This window comes from Hemitrygon akajei, chromosome 6, assembly GCF_048418815.1.
Source record: "Hemitrygon akajei chromosome 6, sHemAka1.3, whole genome shotgun sequence".
NCBI classification, from domain to species: Eukaryota; Metazoa; Chordata; class Chondrichthyes; order Myliobatiformes; family Dasyatidae; genus Hemitrygon; species Hemitrygon akajei.
This window is the reverse complement of record NC_133129.1, coordinates 104,232,223-104,254,539: the sequence shown is the minus strand read 5'-3', so window position 1 is coordinate 104,254,539 and position 22,317 is coordinate 104,232,223. Positions and strand designations below refer to the sequence as shown.

General features: G+C 60.9%; 1 protein-coding gene across 1 annotated transcript in view; it reads left to right on the top strand.

Moving 5' to 3' along the window:
* dnah2 (dynein, axonemal, heavy chain 2) overlaps positions 1 to 22,317 on the top strand; it is a 497,351-nt gene that overhangs the window by 226,158 nt on the left and 248,876 nt on the right. The gene's annotated exons all lie outside the window — the stretch shown is intronic.

Genomic DNA, 22,317 nt, shown 5'->3' with positions numbered 1-22,317 from the left:
CCATCCACTGACCACTCACCCCAGACTCCAGCCTGTCCCCGTCCACTGACCATTCACCACAGACTCCACCCTGTCCCCACCCACTGACCATTCACCCCAGACTCCAGCCTGTCCCCACCAACTGACAATTCACCCCAGACTCCAGCCTGTCCCCGTCCACTGACCATTCACCCCAGACACCATCCTGTCCCCGTCCACTGACCATTCACCACAACTCCACCCTGTCCCCACCCACTGACCATTCACCCCAATCCCCGTCCTGTCCCCACCCACTGACCATTCACCCCAGACTCCACCCTGTCCCCGTCCAACTGACCATTCACCCCAGACTCCACCCTGTCTCCACCCACTGACCATTCACACCAACTCCAACCTGTCCCCACCCACTGACCATTCACCCCAGACTCCACCCTGTCCCCACCTACTGACCATTCACCCCTAACCCCGACCTGCCCCACCCACTGACCATTCACCCCAGACTCCACCCTGTCCCCACCTACTAACCATTCACCCCAGACTCCACCCTGTCCCCGTCCAACTGACCATTCACCCCAGACTCCACCCTGTCCCCACCTACTGACCATTCACCCCAGACTCCACCCTGTCCCCACCCACTGACCATTCACCCCAGACTCCACCCTGTCCCCACCCACTGACCATTCACCCCAGACTCCTGCCAGTCCTCACCTACTGACCATTCACCCTAAACTCCACCCTGTCCCCACCCACTGACCATTCACCCGAACTCCACCCAGTCCCCACCCACTGACCATTCACCCCAGACTCCACCCTGTCCCCGTCCACTGACCATTCACCCCAATCCCCATCCTGTCCCCACCCACTGACCATTCACCCCAGACTCCAGCCTGTCCCCGTCCACTGACCATTCACCCCAGACTCCAGCCTGTCCCCACCCACTGACCATTCACCGCAGACTCCACCCTGTCCCCACCCACTGACCATTCACCCCAGACTCCACCCTTTCCCCACCCACTGACCATTCACCCCAGACTCCAGCCTGTCCCCGTCCACTGACCATTCACCCCAGACTCCAGCCTATCCCCACCCACTGACCATTCACCGCAGACTCCACCCTGTCCCCACCCACTGACCATTCACCCCAGACTCCATCCTGTCCCCATCCACTGACCATTCACCCCAGACTCCACCCTGTCCCCACCCACTGACCATTCACCCCAGACTCCAGCCTGTCCCCGTCCACTGACCATTCACCCCAGACTCCACCCTGTCCCCACCCACTGACCTTTCACCCCAGACTCCACCCTGTCCCCACCCACTGACCATTCACCCCAGACTCCAGCCTGTCCCCGTCCACTGACCATTCACCCCAGACTCCACCCTGTCCCCGTCCACTGACCATTCACCCCAGACTCCACCCTGTTCCCACCTACTGACCATTCACCCCAATCCCCGTCCTGTCCCCACCTTCTGAGCATTCACCCCAAAACCCGTCCTGTCCCCACCTACTGACAATTCACCCCAGACTCCACCCTGTCCCCTTCCACTGACCATTCACCCCAGACTCCACCCTGTCCCCACCCACTGTCCATTCGCCCCAGACTCCAGCCTGTCCCCGTCCACTGACCATTCACCCCAATCCCCGTCCTGTCCCCGTCCACTGACCATTCACCCCAGACTCCAGACTGTCCCCACCCACTGACCATTCACCCCAGACTCCAGCCTGTCCCCACCCACTGACCATTCACCCCAGACTCCACCCTGTCCACACCCACTGACCATTCACCCCAGACTCCAGCCTGTCCCCGTCCACTGACCATTCACCGCAGACTCCACCCTGTCCCCACCCACTGACCATTCACCCCAGACTCCTCCCTGTCCCCACCCACTGACCATTCACCCCAGACTCCAGCCTGTCCCCGTCCACTGACCATTCACCCCAGACTCCAGCCTGTCCCCGTCCACTGACCATTCACCCCAATCCTCGACCTGTCCCCACCAACTGACCATTCACCCCAGACTCCAGCCTGTCCCCGTCCACTGACCATTCACCCCAATCCTCGACCTGTCCCCACCCACTGACCATTCACCCTAAACCTAGGCCAATCTCCACCCACTGACCATTGACCCCAGACTCCACCCTTTCCCCATCCACTGACCATTCACCCCAGACTCCAGCCTGTCCCCGTCCACTGACCATTCACCCCAGACTCCACCCTGTCCCCACCCACTGACCATTCACCCCAGACTCCAGCCTGTCCCCGTCCACTGACCATTCACCCCAGACTCCAGCCTGTCCCCGTCCACTGACTATTCACCCCAATCCTCGTCCTGTCCCCACCAACTGACCATTCACCCCAGACTCCAGCCTGTCCCCGTCCACTGTCCATTCACCCGAAACCTAGATCAATCACCACCCACTGACCATTCACCCCAGCCTCCAGCCTGTCCCCGTCCACTGACCATTAACCCCAGACTCCAGCCTGTCCCCGTCCACTGACTATTCACCCCAGTCTCCACCCTGTCCCCACTCACTGACCATTCAGCCCAGACTCCACCCTGTCCCCACCCACTGACCATTCACCCCAGTCCCCGTCCTGTCCCCACCTACTGACCATTCACCCCAATCCCTGTACTGTCCCCTCCGACTGACCATTCACCCCAATCCCTGTCCTTTCCCCACCTACTGACCATTCACCCCAGTCTCCACCCTGTCCCCACTCACTGACCATTCACCCCAGACTCCACCCTGTCCCCACCTACTGACCATTCACCCCAGACTCCACCCTGCCCCACCCACTGACCATTCAACCCAATCCCCGTCCTGTCCCCACCCTCTGACCATTCACCCCAGACTCCACCCTGTCCCCACCCTCTGACCATTCACCCCAATCCCTGTCCTGTCCCCACCTACTGAGCATTCACCCCAATCCCTGTCCTGTCCCCACCTACTGACCATTCACCCCAATCCCCGTCCTGTCCCCACCCTCTGACCATTCACCCCAGACTCCACCCTGTCCCCACCTACTGACCATTCACCCCAGACTCCACCCTGTCCCCACCCTCTGACCATTCACCCCAATCCCCGTCCTGTCCCCACCCACTGACCATTCACCCCAATCCCAGTCCTGTCCCCACCCACTGACCATTCACCCCAGACTCCACCCTGTCTCCACCCACTGACCATTCACCCCATACTCCACCCTGTCCCCACCCACTGACCATTCACCCCAGACTCCACCCTGTCCCCACCTACTGACCATTCATCCCAGTCCCCGTCCTGTCCCCACCTATTGACCATTCACCCCAATCCCCGTCCTGTCCCCACCTATTGACCATTCACCCCAATCCCCGTCCTGTCCCCACCTATTGACCATTCACCCCAATCCCCGTCCTGTCCCCACCTACTGACCATTCACCCCAATCCCCGTCCTGTCCCCACCTACTGACCATTCACCCCAATCCCCGTCCTGTCCCCACCTATTGACCATTCACCCCAATCCCCGTCCTGTCCCCACCTATTGACCATTCACCCCAATCCCCGTCCTGTCCCCACCCACTGACCATTCACCCCAATCCCTGTCCTGTCCCCACCTACTGAGCATTCACCCCAAACCCTGTCCTGTCCCCACCTATTGACCATTCACCCCAATCCCCGTCCTGTCCCCACCTATTGACCATTCACCCCAATCCCCGTCCTGTCCCCACCCACTGACCATTCACCCCAATCCCCGTCCTGTCCCCACCTACTGAGCATTCACCCCAAACCCTGTCCTGTCCCCACCTACTGACCATTCACCCCAATCCCCGTCCTGTCCCCACCCACTGACCATTCACCCCAATCCCTGTCCTGTCCCCACCTACTGACCATTCACCCCAGACTCCACCCTGTCCCCACCTACTGACCATTCACCCCAGACTCCACCCTGTCCCCACCCACTGACCATTCACCCCAATCCCCGTCCTGTCCCCACCTACTGACCATTCACCCCAAACCCTGTCCTGTCCCCACCTACTGACCATTCACCCCAATCCCTGTCCTGTCCCCTCCCACTGACCATTCACCCCAGACTCCAGCCTGTCCCCATCTACTGACCATTCATCCCAGACTCCAGCCTGTCCCTGTCCACTGACCATTCACCCCAGACTCCAGCCTGTCCCCGTCCACTGACCATTCACCCCAGACTCCAGCCTGTCCTCACCCACTGACCATTCACCCCAGACTCCACCTTGTCCCCACCCACTGACCATTCACCCCAGACTCCACCCTGTCCCCACCCTCTGACCATTCACCCCAGACTCCACCCTATCCCCACCTACTGACCATTCACCCCAAACTCCACCCTATTCTCGTCCACTGACCATTCACCCCAGACTCCAGCCTGTCTCTGTTCACTGACCATTCACCCCAGACTCCACCCTGTCCCCGTCCACTGACCATTCACCCCAGACGCTACCCTGTCCCCGTCCACTGGCCATTCACCCCAGACTCCACTCTGTCCCCACCCACTGGCCATTCACCCCAGACTCCAGCCTGTCCCCGTCCACTGACCATTCACCCCAGACTCCAGCCTGTCCCCACCCACTGACCATTCACCGCACACTCCATCCTGTCCCCACCCACTGACCATTCACCACAGGCTCCACCCTGTCCCCATCCACTGACCATTCACCCCAGACTCCACTCTGTCCCCACCCACTGGCCATTCACCCCAGACTCCAGCCTGTCCCCGTCCACTGACCATTCACCCCAGACTCCAGCCTGTCCCCACCCACTGACCATTCACCCCAGACTCCATCCTCTCCCCACCCACTGACCATTCACCCCAGGCTCCACCCTGTCCCCATCCACTGACCATTCACCCCAGACTCCACCCTGTCCCCACCCACTGACCATTCACCCCAAACTCCACCCTGTCCCCGTCCACTGACCATTCACCACAGGCTCCACCCTGTCCCCATCCACTGACCATTCACCCCAGACTCCACTCTGTCCCCACCCACTGACCATTCACCCCAGAATCCATCCTCTCCCCACCCACTGACCATTCACCCCAGGCTCCACCCTGTCCCCATCCACTGACCATTCACCCCAGACTCCACCCTGTCCCCACCCACTGACCATTCACCCCAGACTCCAGCCTGTCCCCGTCCACTGACCATTCACCCCAGACTCCACCCTGTCCCCACCCACTGACCATTCACCCCAAACTCCACCCTGTCCCCGTCCACTGACCATTCACCCCAGACTCCACCCTGTCCCCACCTACTGACCATTCACCCCAGACTCCTCCCTGTCCCCACCCACTGACCATTCACCCCAGACTCCACCCTGTCCCCACCCACTGACCATTCACCCCAATCCCCGTCCTGTCCCGACCTACTGACCATTCACCCCAGACTCCACCCTGTCCCCACCCACTGACCATTCACCCGAATCCCCGTCCTGTCCCCACCTACTGAGCATTCACCACAAACCCCGTCCTGTCCCCACCTACTGAGCATTCACCCCAAACCCTGTCCTGTCCCCACCTATTGACCATTCACCCCAATCCCCGTCCTGTCCCCACCTATTGACCATTCACCCCAATCCCTGTCCTGTCCCCACCCACTGACCATTCACCCCAATCCCCGTCCTGTCCCCACCTACTGAGCATTCACCCCAAACCCTGTCCTGTCCCCACCTACTGACCATTCACCCCAATCCCCGTCCTGTCCCCACCTATTGACCATTCACCCCAATCCCCGTCCTGTCCCCACCTATTGACCATTCACCCCAATCCCCGTCCTGTCCCCACCCACTGACCATTCACCCCAATCCCTGTCCTGTCCCCACCTACTGACCATTCACCCCAGACTCCACCCTGTCCCCACCTACTGACCATTCACCCCAGACTCCACCCTGTCCCCACCCACTGACCATTCACCCCAATCCCCGTCCTGTCCCCACCTACTGACCATTCACCCCAAACCCTGTCCTGTCCCCACCTACTGACCATTCACCCCAATCCCTGTCCTGTCCCCTCCCACTGACCATTCACCCCAGACTCCAGCCTGTCCCCATCTACTGACCATTCATCCCAGACTCCAGCCTGTCCCTGTCCACTGACCATTCACCCCAGACTCCAGCCTGTCCCCGTCCACTGACCATTCACCCCAGACTCCAGCCTGTCCTCACCCACTGACCATTCACCCCAGACTCCACCTTGTCCCCACCCACTGACCATTCACCCCAGACTCCAACTTGTCCCCACCCACTGACCATTCACCCCAGACTCCACCCTGTCCCCACCCTCTGACCATTCACCCCAGACTCCACCCTATCCCCACCTACTGACCATTCACCCCAAACTCCACCCTATTCTCGTCCACTGACCAATCACCCCAGACTCCAGCCTGTCTCTGTTCACTGACCATTCACCCCAGACTCCACCCTGTCCCCGTCCACTGACCATTCACCCCAGACGCTACCCTGTCCCCGTCCACTGGCCATTCACCCCAGACTCCACTCTGTCCCCACCCACTGGCCATTCACCCCAGACTCCAGCCTGTCCCCGTCCACTGACCATTCACCCCAGACTCCAGCCTGTCCCCACCCACTGACCATTCACCGCACACTCCATCCTGTCCCCACCCACTGACCATTCACCACAGGCTCCACCCTGTCCCCATCCACTGACCATTCACCCCAGACTCCACTCTGTCCCCACCCACTGACCATTCACCGCACACTCCATCCTGTCCCCACCCACTGACCATTCACCACAGGCTCCACCCTGTCCCCATCCACTGACCATTCACCCCAGGCTCCACCCTGTCCCCATCCACTGACCATTCACCCCAGACTCCACCCTGTCCCCACCCACTGACCATTCACCCCAGACTCCAGCCTGTCCCCGTCCACTGACCATTCACCCCAGACTCCACCCTGTCCCCACCCACTGACCATTCACCCCAGAATCCACCCTGTCCCCACCCACTGACCATTCACCCCAGAATCCACCCTGTCCCCGCCCACTGACCATTCACCCCAGACTCCACCCTGTCCCCACCCACTGACCATTCACCCCAGACTCCTCCCTGTCCCCACCCACTGACCATTCACCCCAGACTCCAGCCTGTCCCCGTCCACTGACCATTCAACCCAGACTCCAGCCTGTCCCCGTCCACTGACCATTCACCCCAATCCTCGACCTGTCCCCACCCACTGACCATTCACCCTAAACCTAGGCCAATCTCCACCCACTGACCATTGACCCCAGACTCCACCCTTTCCCCGTCCACTGACCATTCACCCCAGACTCCAGCCTGTCCCCGTCCACTGACCATTCACCCCAGACTCCACCCTGTCCCCACCCACTGACCATTCACCCCAGACTCCAGCCTGTCCCCGTCCACTGACCATTCACCCCAGACTCCAGCCTGTCCCCGTCCACTGACTATTCACCCCAATCCTCGTCCTGTCCCCACCAACTGACCATTCACCCCAGACTCCAGCCTGTCCCCGTCCACTGTCCATTCACCCGAAACCTAGATCAATCACCACCCACTGACCATTCACCCCAGCCTCCAGCCTGTCCCCGTCCACTGACCATTAACCCCAGACTCCAGCCTGTCCCCGTCCACTGACTATTCACCCCAGTCTCCACCCTGTCCCCACTCACTGACCATTCACCCCAGACTCCACCCTGTCCCCACCCACTGACCATTCACCCCAGACTCCACCCTGTCCCCATCCACTGACCATTCACCCCAGACTCCACCCTGTCCCCACCTACTGACCATTCACCCCAGTCCCTGTCCTGTCCCCACCTACTGACCATTCACCCCAATCCCTGTCCTTTCCCCACCTACTGACCATTCATCCCAGTCCCCATCCTGTCCCCACACACTGACCATTCACCCCAGACTCCACCCTGTCCCCACCTACTGACCATTCACCCCAGACTCCACCCTGTCCCCACCCACTGACCATTCACCCCAATCCCTGTCCTGTCCCCACCCACTGACCATTCACCCCAGTCCCTGTCCTGTCCCCACCTACTGACCATTCACCCGAATCCCCGTCCTGTCCCCACCCACTGACCATTCACCCCAGACTCCAGCCTGTCCCCACCCACTGACCATTCACCCCAATCCCTGTCCTGTCCCCACCTACTGACCATTCACCCCAATCCCCGTCCTGTCCCCACCTACTGACCATTCACCACAGTCCCCGTCCTGTCCCCACCCACTGACCATTCACCCCAGACTCCAGCCTGTCCCCGTCCACTGACCATTCACCCCAGACTCCAGCCTGTCCCCGTCCACTGACTATTCACCCCAATCCTCGTCCTGTCCCCACCAACTGACCATTCACCCCAGACTCCAGCCTGTCCCCGTCCACTGACCATTCACCCGAAATCTAGATCAATCACCACCCACTGACCATTCACCCCAGCCTCCAGCCTGTCCCCGTCCACTGACCATTAACCCCAGACTCCAGCCTGTCCCCGTCCACTGACTATTCACCCCAGTCTCCACCCTGTCCCCACTCACTGACCATTCACCCCAGACTCCACCCTGTCCCCACCTACTGACCATTCACCCCAATCCCTGTCCTGTCCCCTCCCACTGACCATTCACCCCAATCCCTGTCCTTTCCCCACCTACTGACCTTTCACCCCAATCCCAGTCCTGTCCCCACCCACAGACCATTCACCCCAATCCCGGACCTGTCCCCACCTACTGACCATTCACCCCAGTCCCCGTCCTGTCCCCATCCACTGACCATTCACCCCAGACTCCACCCTGTCCCCACCCACTGACAAATCACTCCAATCCCCATCCTGTCCCCACCTACTGACCATTCACCCCAATCCCCGTACTGTCCTTACCCACTGACCATTCACCCCAATCCCCGTCCTGTCCCCACCCACTGACCATTCACCCCAATCCCGGACCTGTCCCCACCTACTGACCATTCACCCCAGACTCCAGCCTGTCCCCATCTACTGACCATTCATCCCAGACTCCAGCCTGTCCCTGTCCACTGACCATTCATCCCAGACTCCAGCCTGTCCCCATCTACTGACCATTCATCCCAGACTCCAGCCTGTCCCCATCTACTGACCATTCATCCCAGACTCCAGCCTGTCCCCACCCACTGACCATTCACCCCAGACTCCATCCTCTCCCCACCCACTGACCATTCACCCCAGGCTCCACCCTGTCCCCATCCACTGACCATTCACCCCAGACTCCACCCTGTCCCCACCCACTGACCATTCACCCCAGACTCCAGCCTGTCCCCGTCCACTGACCATTCCCCCCAGACTCCACCCTGTCCCCACCCACTGACCATTCACCCCAAACTCCACCCTGTCCCCGTCCACTGACCATTCACCCCAGACTCCACCCTGTCCCCACCTACTGACCATTCACCCCAGACTCCTCCCTGTCCCCACCCACTGACCATTCACCCCAATCCCCGTCCTGTCCCGACCTCCTGACCATTCACCCCAATCCCCGTCCTGTCCCCACCTACTGAGCATTCACCCCAAACCCCGTCCTGTCCCCACCTACTGACCATTCACCCCAGACTCCACCCTGTCCCCTTCCACTGACCATTCACCCCAGACTCCACCCTGTCCCCACCCACTGTCCATTCACCCCAGACTCCAGCCTGTCCCCGTCCACTGACCATTCACCACAATCCCCGTCGTCCCCACCCACTGACCATTCACCCCAGACTCCAGCCTGTCCCCGTCCACTGACCATTCACCCCAGACTCCACCCTGTCCCCACCCACTGTCCATTCACCCCAGACTCCAGCCTGTCCCCGTCCACTGACCATTCACCACAATCCCCGTCCTGTCCCCACCCACTGACCATTCACCCCAGACTCCAGCCTGTCCCCGTCCACTGACCATTCACCCCAGACTCCAGCCTGTCCCCGTCCACTGACCATTCACCCCAGACTCCACCCTGTCCCCACCCACTGACCATTCACCGCAGACTCCACCCTGTCCCCACCCACTGACCATTCACCCCAGAATCCACCCTGTCCCCGCCCACTGACCATTCACCCCAGACTCCACCCTGTCCCCGTACACTGTCCATTAACCCCAGACTCCACCCTGTCCCCAGCCACTGACCATTCACCCCAGACTCCACCCTGTCCCCGTCCACTGACCATTCACCCCAGACTCCAGCCTGTCCCCACCTACTGACCATTCACCCCAGTCCCTGTCCTGTCCCCACCTACTGACCATTCACCCCAATCCCTGTCCTTTCCCCACCTACTGACCATTCATCCCAGTCCCCATCCTGTCCCCACACACTGACCATTCACCCCAGACTCCACCCTGTCCCCACCTACTGACCATTCACCCCAGACTCCACCCTGTCCCCACCCACTGACCATTCACCCCAATCCCTGTCCTGTCCCCACCCACTGACCATTCACCCCAGTCCCTGTCCTGTCCCCACCTACTGACCATTCACCCGAATCCCCGTCCTGTCCCCACCCACTGACCATTCACCCCAGACTCCAGCCTGTCCCCACCCACTGACCATTCACCCCAATCCCTGTCCTGTCCCCACCTACTGACCATTCACCCCAATCCCCGTCCTGTCCCCACCTACTGACCATTCACCACAGTCCCCGTCCTGTCCCCACCCACTGACCATTCACCCCAGACTCCAGCCTGTCCCCGTCCACTGACCATTCACCCCAGACTCCAGCCTGTCCCCGTCCACTGACTATTCACCCCAATCCTCGTCCTGTCCCCACCAACTGACCATTCACCCCAGACTCCAGCCTGTCCCCGTCCACTGACCATTCACCCGAAATCTAGATCAATCACCACCCACTGACCATTCACCCCAGCCTCCAGCCTGTCCCCGTCCACTGACCATTAACCCCAGACTCCAGCCTGTCCCCGTCCACTGACTATTCACCCCAGTCTCCACCCTGTCCCCACTCACTGACCATTCACCCCAGACTCCACCCTGTCCCCACCTACTGACCATTCACCCCAATCCCTGTCCTGTCCCCTCCCACTGACCATTCACCCCAATCCCTGTCCTTTCCCCACCTACTGACCTTTCACCCCAATCCCAGTCCTGTCCCCACCCACAGACCATTCACCCCAATCCCGGACCTGTCCCCACCTACTGACCATTCACCCCAGTCCCCGTCCTGTCCCCATCCACTGACCATTCACCCCAGACTCCACCCTGTCCCCACCCACTGACAAATCACTCCAATCCCCATCCTGTCCCCACCTACTGACCATTCACCCCAATCCCCGTACTGTCCTTACCCACTGACCATTCACCCCAATCCCCGTCCTGTCCCCACCCACTGACCATTCACCCCAATCCCGGACCTGTCCCCACCTACTGACCATTCACCCCAGACTCCAGCCTGTCCCCATCTACTGACCATTCATCCCAGACTCCAGCCTGTCCCTGTCCACTGACCATTCATCCCAGACTCCAGCCTGTCCCCATCTACTGACCATTCATCCCAGACTCCAGCCTGTCCCCATCTACTGACCATTCATCCCAGACTCCAGCCTGTCCCCACCCACTGACCATTCACCCCAGACTCCATCCTCTCCCCACCCACTGACCATTCACCCCAGGCTCCACCCTGTCCCCATCCACTGACCATTCACCCCAGACTCCACCCTGTCCCCACCCACTGACCATTCACCCCAGACTCCAGCCTGTCCCCGTCCACTGACCATTCCCCCCAGACTCCACCCTGTCCCCACCCACTGACCATTCACCCCAAACTCCACCCTGTCCCCGTCCACTGACCATTCACCCCAGACTCCACCCTGTCCCCACCTACTGACCATTCACCCCAGACTCCTCCCTGTCCCCACCCACTGACCATTCACCCCAATCCCCGTCCTGTCCCGACCTCCTGACCATTCACCCCAATCCCCGTCCTGTCCCCACCTACTGAGCATTCACCCCAAACCCCGTCCTGTCCCCACCTACTGACCATTCACCCCAGACTCCACCCTGTCCCCTTCCACTGACCATTCACCCCAGACTCCACCCTGTCCCCACCCACTGTCCATTCACCCCAGACTCCAGCCTGTCCCCGTCCACTGACCATTCACCACAATCCCCGTCGTCCCCACCCACTGACCATTCACCCCAGACTCCAGCCTGTCCCCGTCCACTGACCATTCACCCCAGACTCCACCCTGTCCCCACCCACTGTCCATTCACCCCAGACTCCAGCCTGTCCCCGTCCACTGACCATTCACCACAATCCCCGTCCTGTCCCCACCCACTGACCATTCACCCCAGACTCCAGCCTGTCCCCGTCCACTGACCATTCACCCCAGACTCCAGCCTGTCCCCGTCCACTGACCATTCACCCCAGACTCCACCCTGTCCCCACCCACTGACCATTCACCGCAGACTCCACCCTGTCCCCACCCACTGACCATTCACCCCAGAATCCACCCTGTCCCCGCCCACTGACCATTCACCCCAGACTCCACCCTGTCCCCGTACACTGTCCATTAACCCCAGACTCCACCCTGTCCCCAGCCACTGACCATTCACCCCAGACTCCACCCTGTCCCCGTCCACTGACCATTCACCCCAGACTCCAGCCTGTCCCCACCTACTGACCATTCACACCAACTCCACCCTGTCCCCACCCACTGACCATTCACCCCAGAATCCACCCTGTCCCCGCCCACTGACCATTCACCCCAGACTCCACCCTGTCCCCACCTACTGACCATTCACCCCAGACTCCAGCCTGTCCCCGTCCACTGACCATTCACCCCAGAATCCACCCTGTCCCCGCCCTCTGACCATTCACCCCAGACTCCACCCTGTCCCCGTACACTGTCCATTAACCCCAGACTCCACCCTGTCCCCAGCCACTGACCATTCACCCCAGACTCCACCCTGTCCCCGTCCACTGACCATTCACCCCAGACTCCAGCCTGTCCCCACCTACTGACCATTCACACCAACTCCACCCTGTCCCCACCCACTGACCATTCACCCCAGAATCCACCCTGTCCCCGCCCACTGACCATTCACCCCAGACTCCACCCTGTCCCCGTACACTGTCCATTAACCCCAGACTCCACCCTGTCCCCAGCCACTGACCATTCACCCCAGACTCCAGCCTGTCCCCGTCCACTGACCATTCACCCCAGACTCCAGCCTGTCCCCGTCCACTGACCATTCACCCCAGACTCCAGCCTGTCCCCACCCACTGACCATTCACCGCAGACTCCACCCTGTCCCCACCCACTGACCATTCACCCCATACTCCACCCTGTCCCCACCCACTGACCATTCACCCCAGACTCCAGCCTGTCCCCGTCCACTGACCATTCACCCCAGACTCCAGCTTGTCCCCGTCCACTGACCATTCACCCCAGACTCCAGCCTGTCCCCGTCCACTGACCATTCACCCCAGACTCCAGCCTGTCCCCACCCACTGACCATTCACCGCAGACTCCACCCTGTCCCCACCCACTGACCATTCACCCCATACTCCACCCTGTCCCCACCCACTGACCATTCACCCCAGACTCCAGCCTGTCCCCGTCCACTGACCATTCACCCCAGACTCCAGCTTGTCCCCGTCCACTGACCATTCACCCCAGACTCCACCCTGTCCCCACCCACGGACCATTCACCGCAGTCTCCACCCTGTCCCCACCCACTGACCATTCACCCCAGACTCCAGCCTGTCCCCATCCACTGACCATTCACCCCAGACTCCACCCTGTCCCCACCCACTGACCATTCACCCCAGAATCCACCCTGTCCCCACCCACTGACCATTCACCCCAGAATCCACCCTGTCCCCGCCCACTGACCATTCACCCCAGACTCCACCCTGTCCCCACCCACTGACCATTCACCCCAGACTCCTCCCTGTCCCCACCCACTGACCATTCACCCCAGACTCCAGCCTGTCCCCGTCCACTGACCATTCAACCCAGACTCCAGCCTGTCCCCGTCCACTGACCATTCACCCCAATCCTCGACCTGTCCCCACCCACTGACCATTCACCCTAAACCTAGGCCAATCTCCACCCACTGACCATTGACCCCAGACTCCACCCTTTCCCCGTCCACTGACCATTCACCCCAGACTCCAGCCTGTCCCCGTCCACTGACCATTCACCCCAGACTCCACCCTGTCCCCACCCACTGACCATTCACCCCAGACTCCAGCCTGTCCCCGTCCACTGACCATTCACCCCAGACTCCAGCCTGTCCCCGTCCACTGACTATTCACCCCAATCCTCGTCCTGTCCCCACCAACTGACCATTCACCCCAGACTCCAGCCTGTCCCCGTCCACTGTCCATTCACCCGAAACCTAGATCAATCACCACCCACTGACCATTCACCCCAGCCTCCAGCCTGTCCCCGTCCACTGACCATTAACCCCAGACTCCAGCCTGTCCCCGTCCACTGACTATTCACCCCAGTCTCCACCCTGTCCCCACTCACTGACCATTCACCCCAGACTCCACCCTGTCCCCACCCACTGACCATTCACCCCAGACTCCACCCTGTCCCCACCTACTGACCATTCACCCCAGTCCCTGTCCTTTCCCCACCTACTGACCATTCATCCCAGTCCCCATCCTGTCCCCACACACTGACCATTCACCCCAGACTCCACCCTGTCCCCACCTACTGACCATTCACCCCAGACTCCAGCCTGTCCCCGTCCACTGACCATTCACCCCAGACTCCAGCCTGTCCCCGTCCACTGACCATTCACCCCAGACTCCAGCCTGTCCCCACCCACTGACCATTCACCGCAGACTCCACCCTGTCCCCACCCACTGACCATTCACCCCATACTCCACCCTGTCCCCACCCACTGACCATTCACCCCAGACTCCAGCCTGTCCCCGTCCACTGACCATTCACCCCAGACTCCAGCTTGTCCCCGTCCACTGACCATTCACCCCAGACTCCAGCCTGTCCCCGTCCACTGACCATTCACCCCAGACTCCAGCCTGTCCCCACCCACTGACCATTCACCGCAGACTCCACCCTGTCCCCACCCACTGACCATTCACCCCATACTCCACCCTGTCCCCACCCACTGACCATTCACCCCAGACTCCAGCCTGTCCCCGTCCACTGACCATTCACCCCAGACTCCAGCTTGTCCCCGTCCACTGACCATTCACCCCAGACTCCACCCTGTCCCCACCCACGGACCATTCACCGCAGTCTCCACCCTGTCCCCACCCACTGACCATTCACCCCAGACTCCAGCCTGTCCCCATCCACTGACCATTCACCCCAGACTCCACCCTGTCCCCACCCACTGACCATTCACCCCAGAATCCACCCTGTCCCCACCCACTGACCATTCACCCCAGAATCCACCCTGTCCCCGCCCACTGACCATTCACCCCAGACTCCACCCTGTCCCCACCCACTGACCATTCAACCCAGACTCCAGCCTGTCCCCGTCCACTGACCATTCACCCCAATCCTCGACCTGTCCCCACCCACTGACCATTCACCCTAAACCTAGGCCAATCTCCACCCACTGACCATTGACCCCAGACTCCACCCTTTCCCCGTCCACTGACCATTCACCCCAGACTCCAGCCTGTCCCCGTCCACTGACCATTCACCCCAGACTCCACCCTGTCCCCACCCACTGACCATTCACCCCAGACTCCAGCCTGTCCCCGTCCACTGACCATTCACCCCAGACTCCAGCCTGTCCCCGTCCACTGACTATTCACCCCAATCCTCGTCCTGTCCCCACCAACTGACCATTCACCCCAGACTCCAGCCTGTCCCCGTCCACTGTCCATTCACCCGAAACCTAGATCAATCACCACCCACTGACCATTCACCCCAGCCTCCAGCCTGTCCCCGTCCACTGACCATTAACCCCAGACTCCAGCCTGTCCCCGTCCACTGACTATTCACCCCAGTCTCCACCCTGTCCCCACTCACTGACCATTCACCCCAGACTCCACCCTGTCCCCACCCACTGACCATTCACCCCAGACTCCACCCTGTCCCCATCCACTGACCATTCACCCCAGACTCCACCCTGTCCCCACCTACTGACCATTCACCCCAGTCCCTGTCCTTTCCCCACCTACTGACCATTCATCCCAGTCCCCATCCTGTCCCCACACACTGACCATTCACCCCAGACTCCACCCTGTCCCCACCTACTGACCATTCACCCCAGACTCCACCCTGTCCCCACCCACTGACCATTCACCCCAATCCCTGTCCTGTCCCCACCCACTGACCATTCACCCCAGTCCCTGTCCTGTCCCCACCTACTGACCATTCACCCGAATCCCCGTCCTGTCCCCACCCACTGACCATTCACCCCAGACTCCACCCTGTCCCCACCTACTGACCATTCACCCCAGTCCCTGTCTTTTCCCCACCTACTGACCATTCATCCCAGTCCCCATCCTGTCCCCACACACTGACCATTCACCCCAGACTCCACCCTGTCCCCACCCACTGACCATTCACCCCAGACTCCAGCCTGTCCCCGTCCACTGACCATTCACCCCAGACTCCAGCCTGTCCCCGTCCACTGACTATTCACCCCAATCCTCGTCCTGTCCCCACCAACTGACCATTCACCCCAGACTCCAGCCTGTCCCCGTCCACTGACCATTCACCCGAAATCTAGATCAATCACCACCCACTGACCATTCACCCCAGCCTCCAGCCTGTCCCCGTCCACTGACCATTAACCCCAGACTCCAGCCTGTCCCCGTCCACTGACTATTCACCCCAGTCTCCACCCTGTCCCCACTCACTGACCATTCACCCCAGACTCCACCCTGTCCCCACCTACTGACCATTCACCCCAATCCCTGTCCTGTCCCCTCCCACTGACCATTCACCCCAATCCCTGTCCTTTCCCCACCTACTGACCTTTCACCCCAATCCCAGTCCTGTCCCCACCCACAGACCATTCACCCCAATCCCGGACCTGTCCCCACCTACTGACCATTCACCCCAGTCCCCGTCCTGTCCCCATCCACTGACCATTCACCCCAGACTCCACCCTGTCCCCACCCACTGACAAATCACTCCAATCCCCATCCTGTCCCCACCTACTGACCATTCACCCCAATCCCCGTACTGTCCTTACCCACTGACCATTCACCCCAATCCCCGTCCTGTCCCCACCCACTGACCATTCACCCCAATCCCGGACCTGTCCCCACCTACTGACCATTCACCCCAGACTCCAGCCTGTCCCCATCTACTGACCATTCATCCCAGACTCCAGCCTGTCCCTGTCCACTGACCATTCATCCCAGACTCCAGCCTGTCCCCATCTACTGACCATTCATCCCAGACTCCAGCCTGTCCCCATCTACTGACCATTCATCCCAGACTCCAGCCTGTCCCCACCCACTGACCATTCACCCCAGACTCCATCCTCTCCCCACCCACTGACCATTCACCCCAGGCTCCACCCTGTCCCCATCCACTGACCATTCACCCCAGACTCCACCCTGTCCCCACCCACTGACCATTCACCCCAGACTCCAGCCTGTCCCCGTCCACTGACCATTCCCCCCAGACTCCACCCTGTCCCCACCCACTGACCATTCACCCCAAACTCCACCCTGTCCCCGTCCACTGACCATTCACCCCAGACTCCACCCTGTCCCCACCTACTGACCATTCACCCCAGACTCCTCCCTGTCCCCACCCACTGACCATTCACCCCAATCCCCGTCCTGTCCCGACCTCCTGACCATTCACCCCAATCCCCGTCCTGTCCCCACCTACTGAGCATTCACCCCAAACCCCGTCCTGTCCCCACCTACTGACCATTCACCCCAGACTCCACCCTGTCCCCTTCCACTGACCATTCACCCCAGACTCCACCCTGTCCCCACCCACTGTCCATTCACCCCAGACTCCAGCCTGTCCCCGTCCACTGACCATTCACCACAATCCCCGTCGTCCCCACCCACTGACCATTCACCCCAGACTCCAGCCTGTCCCCGTCCACTGACCATTCACCCCAGACTCCACCCTGTCCCCACCCACTGTCCATTCACCCCAGACTCCAGCCTGTCCCCGTCCACTGACCATTCACCACAATCCCCGTCCTGTCCCCACCCACTGACCATTCACCCCAGACTCCAGCCTGTCCCCGTCCACTGACCATTCACCCCAGACTCCAGCCTGTCCCCGTCCACTGACCATTCACCCCAGACTCCACCCTGTCCCCACCCACTGACCATTCACCGCAGACTCCACCCTGTCCCCACCCACTGACCATTCACCCCAGAATCCACCCTGTCCCCGCCCACTGACCATTCACCCCAGACTCCACCCTGTCCCCGTACACTGTCCATTAACCCCAGACTCCACCCTGTCCCCAGCCACTGACCATTCACCCCAGACTCCACCCTGTCCCCGTCCACTGACCATTCACCCCAGACTCCAGCCTGTCCCCACCTACTGACCATTCACACCAACTCCACCCTGTCCCCACCCACTGACCATTCACCCCAGAATCCACCCTGTCCCCGCCCACTGACCATTCACCCCAGACTCCACCCTGTCCCCACCTACTGACCATTCACCCCAGACTCCAGCCTGTCCCCGTCCACTGACCATTCACCCCAGAATCCACCCTGTCCCCGCCCTCTGACCATTCACCCCAGACTCCACCCTGTCCCCGTACACTGTCCATTAACCCCAGACTCCACCCTGTCCCCAGCCACTGACCATTCACCCCAGACTCCACCCTGTCCCCGTCCACTGACCATTCACCCCAGACTCCAGCCTGTCCCCACCTACTGACCATTCACACCAACTCCACCCTGTCCCCACCCACTGACCATTCACCCCAGAATCCACCCTGTCCCCGCCCACTGACCATTCACCCCAGACTCCACCCTGTCCCCGTACACTGTCCATTAACCCCAGACTCCACCCTGTCCCCAGCCACTGACCATTCACCCCAGACTCCAGCCTGTCCCCGTCCACTGACCATTCACCCCAGACTCCACCCTGTCCCCACCCACTGTCCATTCACCCCAGACTCCACCCTGTCCCCGTCCACTGACCATTCACCACAATCCCCGTCCTGTCCCCACCCACTGACCATTCACCCCAGACTCCAGCCTGTCCCCGTCCACTGACCATTCACCCCAGACTCCAGCCTGTCCCCGTCCACTGACCATTCACCCCAGACTCCACCCTGTCCCCACCCACTGACCATTCACCGCAGACTCCACCCTGTCCCCACCCACTGACCATTCACCCCAGAATCCACCCTGTCCCCGCCCACTGACCATTCACCCCAGACTCCACCCTGTCCCCGTACACTGTCCATTAACCCCAGACTCCACCCTGTCCCCAGCCACTGACCATTCACCCCAGACTCCACCCTGTCCCCGTCCACTGACCATTCACCCCAGACTCCAGCCTGTCCCCACCTACTGACCATTCACACCAACTCCACCCTGTCCCCACCCACTGACCATTCACCCCAGAATCCACCCTGTCCCCGCCCACTGACCATTCACCCCAGACTCCACCCTGTCCCCGTACACTGTCCATTAACCCCAGACTCCACCCTGTCCCCAGCCACTGACCATTCACCCCAGACTCCACTCTGTCCCCACCCACTGACCATTCACCCCAGACTCCAGCCTGTCCCCACCTACTGACCATTCACACCAACTCCACCCTGTCCCCACCCACTGACCATTCACCCCAATCCCCGTCCTGTCCCCACCCACTGACCATTCACGCCAGACTCCATCCTGTCCCCGTCCACTGACCATTCACCCCTGACTCCACCCTGTCCCCACCCACTGACCATTCACCCCAGACTCCAGCCTGTCCCCACCCACTGACCATTCACCCCAGACTCCACCCTGTCCCCACCCTCTGACCATTCACCCCAGACTCCACCCTGTCCCCACCCACTGACCATTCACCCCAACTCCACCCTGTCCCCACCCACTGACCATTCACCCCAGACTCCACCCTGTCCCCACCTACTCACCATTCACCCCAGACTCCAGCCTGTCCCCGTCCACTGACCATTCACCCCAGACTGCACCCTGTCCCCACCTACTGACCATTCACACCAACTCCACCCTGTCCCCACCTACTGACCATTCACCCCAACTCCACCCTGTCCCCACCTACTGACCATTCACCCCAGACTCCAGCCTGTCCCCGTCCACTGACCATTCACCCCAATCCCCGTCCTGTCCCCGTCCACTGACCATTCACCCCAGACTCCAGCCTGTCCCCGTCCACTGACCATTCACCCCAATCCCCGTCCTGTCCCCGTCCACTGACCATTCACCCCAGACTCCAGCCTGTCCCCGTCCACTGACCATTCACCCCAGACTCCACCCTGTCCCCAACCACTGACCATTCACCCCAGACTCCACCCTGTCACCACCCACTGACCATTCACCCCAGACTCCAGCCTGTCCCCGTCCACTGACCATTCACCCCAGACTCCAGCCTGTCCCCTTCCACTGACCATTCACCCCAATCCTCGACCTGTCCCCACCCACTGACCATTCACCCCAAACCTAGGCCAATCACCACCCACTGACCATTGACCCCAGACTCCACCCTTTCCCCGTCCACTGACCATTCACCCCAGACTCCAGCCTGTCCCCGTCCACTGACCATTCACCCCAGACTCCACCCTGTCCCCACCCACTGACTATTCACCCCAGACTCCAGCCTGTCCCCGTCCACTGACCATTCACCCCAGACTCCAGCCTGTCCCCATCCACTGACTATTCACCCCAATCCTCGTCCTGTCCCCACCAACTGTCCATTCACCCCAGACTCCAGCCTGTCCCCGTCCACTGACCATTCACCCGAAACCTAGATCAATCACCACCCACTGACCATTCACCCCAGCCTCCAGCCTGTCCCCGTCCACTGACCATTAACCCCAGACTCCAGCCTGTCCCCGTCCACTGACTATTCACCCCAGACTCCAGCCTGTCCCCACCTACTGACCATTCACCCCAGTCCCCGTCCTGTCCCAACCTACTGACCATTCACCCCAATCCCTGTCCTGTCCCCACCCACTGACCATTCACCCCAATCCCTGTCCTGTCCCCACCTACTGACCATTCACCCCAGACTCCAGCCTGTCCCCACCTACTGACCATTCACCCCAGTCCCTGTCTTGTCCCCTCCCACTGACCATTCACCCCAGACTCCACCCTGTCCCCGTCCACTGACCATTCACCCCAGACTCCACCCTGTCCCCACCTACTGACCATTCACCCCAGACTCCAGCCTGTCCCCACCCACTGACCATTCACCCCAATCCCCGTCCTGTTCCCACCTACTGAGTATTCACCCCAGACTCCACCCTGTCCCCACCCACTGACCATTCACCCCAAACCCTGTCCTGTCCCCACCTACTGACCATTCACCCCAGACTCCAGCCTGTCCCCATCTACTGACCATTCACCCCAGACTCCAGCCTGTCCCTGTCCACTGACCATTCACCCCAGACTCCAGCCTGTCCCCGTCCACTGACCATTCACCCCAGACTCCAGCCTGTCCCTGTCCACTGACCATTCACCCCAGACTCCAGCCTGTCCCCGTCCACTGACCATTCACCCCAGACTCCACCCTGTCCCCACCTTCTGACCATTCACCCCAGACTCCAGCCTGTCCCCGTCCACTGACTATTCACCCCAGAGTCCAGCCTATCCCCGTCCACTGACCATTCACCCCAGACTCCACCCTGTCCCCACCTACTGACCATTCACCCCAGACTCCACCTTGTCCCCACCCACTGACCATTCACCCCAGACTCCACCCTGTCCCCACCCTCTGACCATTCACCCCAGACTCCACCCTATCCCCACCTACTGACCATTCACCCCAGACTCCACCCTATTCTCGTCCACTGACCATTCACCCCAGACTCCAGCCTGTCTCTGTCCACTGACCATTCACCCCAGACTCCACCCTATCCCCACCTACTGACCATTCACCCCAGACTCCACCCTATTCTCGTCCACTGACCATTCACCCCAGACTCCAGCCTGTCTCTGTCCACTGACCATTCACCCCAGACTCCACCCTGTCCCCGTCCACTGGCCATTCACCCCAGACTCCACTCTGTCCCCACCCACTGGCCATTCACCCCAGACTCCACCCTGTCCCCGTCCACTGGCCATTCACCCCAATCCCCGTGCTGTCCCCACCCACTGACCATTCACCCCAGACTCCAGCCTGTCCCCGTCCACTGACCATTCACCCCAGACTCCAGCCTGTCCCCACCCACTGACCATTCACCTCAGACTCC